The 6,707-nt window shown below is 31.1% G+C and overlaps 1 long non-coding RNA gene across 1 annotated transcript; it reads right to left on the bottom strand.

Moving 5' to 3' along the window:
* Positions 1–1,962: 1,962 nt before the first annotated feature.
* LOC136233873 (uncharacterized) lies at positions 1,963–3,936 on the bottom strand. The gene is made up of 3 exons (XR_010690971.1): positions 3,832–3,936; positions 3,540–3,603; positions 1,963–2,694 (listed from the first exon to the last, which is right to left on the bottom strand). It is a non-coding gene; the product is annotated as an uncharacterized lncRNA (long non-coding RNA).
* Between the last annotated feature and the right edge of the window lie 2,771 nt (positions 3,937–6,707).

Here is a 6,707-nt window from a genome sequence, read left to right as displayed (position 1 = left end):
CCGTGGACTAGCCAACACAACGTTGGTGAACCACGTAAATCTGTGTTTTTCGATTGATTGTTTATTTATCTTTCATTAATTCCGCACAACAAACTGGTATCAGAGCTTTCGGTTTCCGACAGGGGTTTTATTTTCTGGAGAGAAAGATGTCTACGATGAACGTGAAAATCGAAAAGTTTACTGGGAGAAATAGTTACAGTCTATGGCAGATCAAGATGCAGGCTTTGTTAAAACAACAAGGTCTGTGGACGCCGTTGAAGAAGGCAACGGGAGAAGTCACTGCTGAGATGACGATTTTGGAAGAAAAGGCACATTCAACAATTATGTTGTGCCTCGCAGATGACATAATCACTGAGGTCTCAGACGAAGAGACTACTGCCGGTCTGTGGATGAAGTTAGAGAGCTTATACATGACGAAATCTCTAACGAACAAACTTCTTCTGAAACAACATCTGTTTGGCCTGTGAATGCAGGAAGGTACGTCAGGGATCATTTAGATCAATTGAACACATTATCATTTAAATTTTGGACAGAGCTTGGTTAAAATTGGTATTGCTTGAAAAAATTAGGGTTTAATTTGCATCACTTCATACGTTAAACCTGCACTTTGATTGAAGCGGCACGGTTAAATTAGACCCTTGTCCCAATAAAAAATGTATAAAAACTTACAACATAAATATTACATGTTGCAACTATTGAGTTTTTATTGTGATCATGTCGTGTCAATTTCGAATTAGTGTCAAAATGATTAAACCGTAATCTAATCCAAAAAAATTCATTTCAATCTCGTATTAACCTAATTGGGATAGTGTCGATTACGTGTGTTGTTGTCGAGTCATATATAATTTTACTATGATCAGATTTATTTTTAGGAGAACCTCAATTTTAATCATGAGGTTATTGGAAATTTCCCTCTAATTTTATAAAATGGCTTAATTTTTATCTTTGCTGTAAAATATTGGCTCAATTTTCTAATAAATTTGGTGGAAACTTTTTATTCGAAATTATTTTGAAAATGATAAAACTAAATCAAATTTTCTATTATCAAAATAAAATTCACAAAAGAAATTATGAATGGACAAAATTAAGATGTTTTATAAGATAAGGACAAAATTAATTTTTTTTCAATAACTTTAGAAGGAGTTAGCCTTATACAATTTATTAATTATAAGATTAAGTAGATTGATTTGTCTGAAACTAAATCTAAAAATAAGATTTGTTTGGTGCTGTGAGTATCCCATCATTTCTAGAAGAACAGTTTGATTGAGTCCCTCTGGTTGAGCTGCTAGAGTTAAGAAAGCGTGGACCACTTGTGAGGGAAAAAAACTTATCTTATCCCTAATTTTCTTTAAGCTTACCACGAAGTTACAGGGAAGCTTAAACTACTCTTAGTTGACTAAGAATGGAATTTGGGGGCAAAATCCAAAATAATAAAATACCTTACACCATTTTACTTAAATTCAACCATTTGGTGTGAAGTTGTTGTCTACCATATAATAAAATACTGTTAACCTTCTGTGATAAATAAAAGAGGAACACCAAAAAAAAGAAAACATAAGATAAGAGATATAGCAGTCACTCAAGAGATATGTTTAGTTACTTTTACAGTTTCAATCATTTTTTCTACACGTTTAAACCATAAGACAAAATTTTACCAGAGGAGGAGATGTGAATAAGTTCGATAAAATACAATTTCTATATAGATATGTCTGGTCTGTCCAAATCTGATATTCACGTATATCAATAATCATGATAACATTTATTTGTTTTACTCTAATTTAGAGTGATTTTGTGGTGTGGAATGATTGTGAAAGGTGAGTCAGAAGCTGCTTAGGAAATTCAGGTAGCCTGAAAATGCAAATCTTGGTTGTAACGTTCTGAAATATTTTTGTAACATCCTCAACAAAAAAAAAAAAAATTTTGAATTGGAAATTAAACATCATTGGGTGCACATGACTAGAACAACATATTCATTTACTAATTTAGAACAACATTAGTTTCATTGTAATCAAACTCTAACTTTAAAAGACAAAAACCATTCTACCTATTAAACCAGAGCATTGAGCAATGTTTACATAATCTCGTCTCTAACTGGTAGAGTTTGATAAATTTCCGACGAGGAAGATGAACTATTAAGGAAAAAACCAAGCTTAACTCGGTAGGAACACTTCCCCAAAAATGTGAGGAAAGACATTGTTTTGGCCTCCTTGGAGCATAAAAGAAAATGCACAACCCTTCATATGTTGGGAGCCGCAATCGCAAATAAAGATGGATAGATGAGTAGGGGCCAAACCATCCCTATAAATGATGGTTCTCCGTTGTAAAAAAAATATGTCGGTACCGTTATGCAAACAGACCGTGTTCCCTTCAGTGAATCATCATATATGCCCTTAAAAGAATGCAATTTCTTTAATCAAACATATGTCCTTAAAAAGAGCATTATTGAAGAGAGGAATGGACTATGAAGGAAGAAACAATGCTTAACTCGCTAGAAACACTTCCTCAAGAAAGTAGGGAACACCATCAAGTGATAGTTATGAACCCATAACCCGATCTGCAAAAAATTTATTAGGAGAAAAGTATGCTTGCCGCAGCAACTTGTCAAAACTCATCAAGCCACATACTAAATCCTCATCAAAGCTGAATAACCATCTACTCCATTTGAACCTTATGATGATGGAGCATCTGAATCTCCTTTATAGTGAATAAAAGAAGGATGTCAATTATTTCCATCACATTTATTAACGTGGTGGGTTTAATTTTCAAAATATGGAGCAAGTCTTACATTTATATGACCACAACTGAAATAACAGTCAAAGATGAACATAACATTTCTTTTTCGTTTCTATTTCCGTTTCTTTTTAGAAATAACATTTCTGATATCTATTTGTGTGCAACTTAGCACATATATAATCCTTCTAATTCAGAAATGCTCATATATAAATTCACTCTATTTACTTGGAAACAATGGAAATACATATTAAGATGTCAAATGGAATTAAATTGGATCAAATAATTTCAATTAAAAACATCTCATAAAGATACAGAGATCATAGGCTGATGTAGATAGCATTCAAATCAAGTTACCTTTCAAGCATAGCTGGCATAGATTTATCATAGACAAACTAATTATGATAGAAACGTCTAATAACAAAAATTAGCATACCAACAATGTTTAAAACAAAGTTAAGAAGTTCCTATTTATACATATGCATTAAGAAAGTGTCATTTTCTTTGGTACAAGTGGTTTTCACATCCCAACATGAACTATAATCACTTCTTTATATTATTGTTTTTCGTGGATTGATACTTAGGAAGTACCTATTTCCAAGACTTGTTACTATCTGGTGATTCTACCTCCTTGAACTAATAAAAGGAGTTCGTGAAGCTTCTATAACAACTATAAGACTCTCAGAACTAACCCTGGAAATTCAATAGATACACATGTTTCCCAATAGCATAGATTAGGAGTAATATAGATCTCTTCACAATTCTCATTAAAACCTAAAATTCAAGAGATGAAAAGTCCAAAGTTTTACCGGAAAGAATTATGCTTCTAAAATTCAATAGCTTTCAAGTAGTTGCTAGGAAAGAAAATATTTCCTGCAAAAAAAATCATTATAGAATCAAAATCCAATGAGCAACAAATAGTAAATGTCAACAAAAACTCAGAAATAACTTGGAATTGGGCAATTCAAATATAGAGCTTTGTGCTATTAATATTTTAGCAGATAACGTCATGGAGGTTCATGACTATCACTTGATGAGATTCTGAAAGCATTGCTGAATGCTGATTTAATTGGTTTTCATAGATTTGATTTGCTTTGTTACCTCGAAGATTTGTTGAGCCACTTTCTGCAGAAGGTAAACCCTAATCGCACACCATCAACATCACAACAACTTTCCAGATTTGAGATCTCTCGGGGGGGAGGTATTAATATGGAATGCACAGACACATTTACAGAGAAGAGAAGAGAGGGGCGGAGAAAACAAGAGTTGTGAAAACAGTAGCTACAGTTATATAGGCCAGGCCATTTGTGTGAGATATTTAATTAGTATAAAATATTAAGCTTGATATATTCCAACAACCCCCTAAATTTTTAAAGTGCTAAATTACTCTATATTCTTATGGGATAAGGTACTAAAATAGACCTAATGTGTTTTGAAAAGTATCAATTTAGGCTCAACGTTCAAAATAGCACCAATATAGCCTTAACGTTTACAATATAGCATCAATTTAGGCCTCACGTACAAAATAGCATCAATATTGGCTTAACGTTTACAAAATATATCCAATTTAAACTAAACGTCACAATTAAATTAACCATATTATATTCTTTTCCTATTAACTTTACATGTTATTTTTTTATTTAGTTCTATTTTATTATTTATTATAATATAATTAATTAGTATTATTGTCCATTAAAACCTTATATTTGTTTTTCATCAATCATTCCATGATCCTAAATTATATGGCTCATGTAATATATGGAAACTAAAAGTAATTGAATATTTCGAACGCTAGTTAAAATAATATTGATATATGTCATTGACTATCTACAATATTTCGAACAAAATTGTAGATATTCAATTACTTTTAGTTTGCATATATTACATGAGCAATGAAATTTAGGAGTCATGGAATTATTGATGAAAAACAAATATAAGATCTTAATGGACAAGAATATAATATGATTAATTTAATTATGACGTGTAGCGTAATTTGGATATATTTTTTAAACGTTAAGCTTAAATTTGTATTATTTTGTAAACTTTAAGCCTATATTGGTGCTATTTTGTACGTGAGGCCTAAATTGATGCTATATTGTAAACGTTAAGCCTAAATTGATATTATGTTGTAAACGTTAAGCCTATATTGATGCTATTTTGAACGTTGACCCTAAATTGATACTTCCCCAAAAACCTTAGGCCTATTTTGATACCTTATCCCTATTCTTATCTAATTACATTAAAAAACCTTATATTCTTATCCAATTGTATTTAATAACCTCTATACTTGTCCAATTGTATTCAATAATCTCAAAACATCAACTATCTCATTGAAGTTCCAAGAGTTTATGAGGTTATCGAATGCAATTACACAGGAATAACTAACCGTTTAGAACTTTTGAAAGTTCGGGGGAAGTTAAACTTTTGGGCCAAGTAGATGGAACAAGAGAAAATAAGAGAGTAAAATCATATCAGAATTTTATGGGTATATAATTTATTAGACCTCTCTTTTTTTCCCTAACACATTGTTTAGTACTTCTATTTTGAAAACACATCATAGAATCTCTAAAATCTGTTACTCTTAACGTTTTGGTCTGTCGGTGTATTTAAAAAAAATTAACCGTTATATTTTGGTGTAAATAGAGAGACAAAAAATAACAGAGTAATAGGATCGTTTTGTATCCCAATATGACTGTCGTGAAAGATAAGATATGTTTGCTTAAAAAAATTAAAAAATAGACAAAATGACTAAAGGATTAAGCGTGACAAATGGTAGGGACCTCATAATGTGTTTTTCAAAATAGGAACACTAAACAATATGGTGCGCAAAAATATGAAGACTAATAAATTATTTATACTAATTTATTAACCGAATTGAATTCATGTCTTGCAAATATTGTTTTGGCGTGACATATGATTTTACTTTTTATTTTTTGTTAATATAAACATGGAAAAATACAGGAGGAATATAGTATTCATACTAATTTAGGGGTAAGACTAGATAGATTTTAGGGATAAAACCAAGTTTAACCCTAACGTCTTAAGGATGTGTCGATTTAACGTTAACATATGAAACAATACAAATTTAAACGTTTCCAAGTAAGATCAATTTAAGTCCTACGTTATAGAAAATTAGAAGAAAAAAAACATGTTTTATTAGTATATATACAAAATTACAAAATTTTTGCTAAAATGCTAGTAAAAACTAAATCGGCTACATATAAATAAGCATAATTTTATGTCAAATTGTCTAAAATATTTAGAGTGTTATTAATATAGGTATAAAAAGTATATGAATCTGCTTCAATTGATCGATAAACTTATTTGAAAGATTCGACGTGATAATTAAATAACAGTAAATCAGTCTTTTTATATTTTCGATAACGCGGGGCTAAAATTGATCTTGCTTGAAAAAAAATTAGGGTTTAACTTGCATCATTTCATATGTAGGGGCAAAATCTCCACTTTGACTGAAACATTATGTCAAACCCGGCCCAAAATAAGATCAGATAAGACGGTGAGACATTATCACTGACTTATTATATAAACCAGTAGCAATATCTCTCAATTAAGGAGAAAAATCAAATCAAAAACCAAATTCTGGTTTAAAGCTAAAATGAATAACATATATCGTTTCCAGCTTAACTTTTGTTGTATGATTTGCACCTTTTATGTTGTCAACTGCACTATCTCAGGCCCTAATAACTGTCTCTCGCCTACTTCAGACCAACATAATGGAGTTCTACATCTTCGTCCATATAAGGCTTCATAAGGTGCCATATCAATACTAGATTGATAACTGTTATTATATGCAAACTCCATTAAAGGCAAATGTACATCCCAACTACTTTGAAAATTCAAAATGGTAGCTCTTAGCATATCTTCCAAAGTTTGAATGGTACGTTCACTTTGACCGTCAGTCTGTGGATGGAAAGTTGTACTGAAATTCAATCTTGTGCCTAATGCATCTTGAAAAC

The sequence above is a fragment of the Euphorbia lathyris genome, chromosome 6, assembly GCF_963576675.1.
Source record: "Euphorbia lathyris chromosome 6, ddEupLath1.1, whole genome shotgun sequence".
NCBI lineage: Eukaryota > Viridiplantae > Streptophyta > Magnoliopsida > Malpighiales > Euphorbiaceae > Euphorbia > Euphorbia lathyris.
Note: the sequence above shows the minus strand (reverse complement) of the source record. Positions and strands in the feature narration are given on the sequence as shown.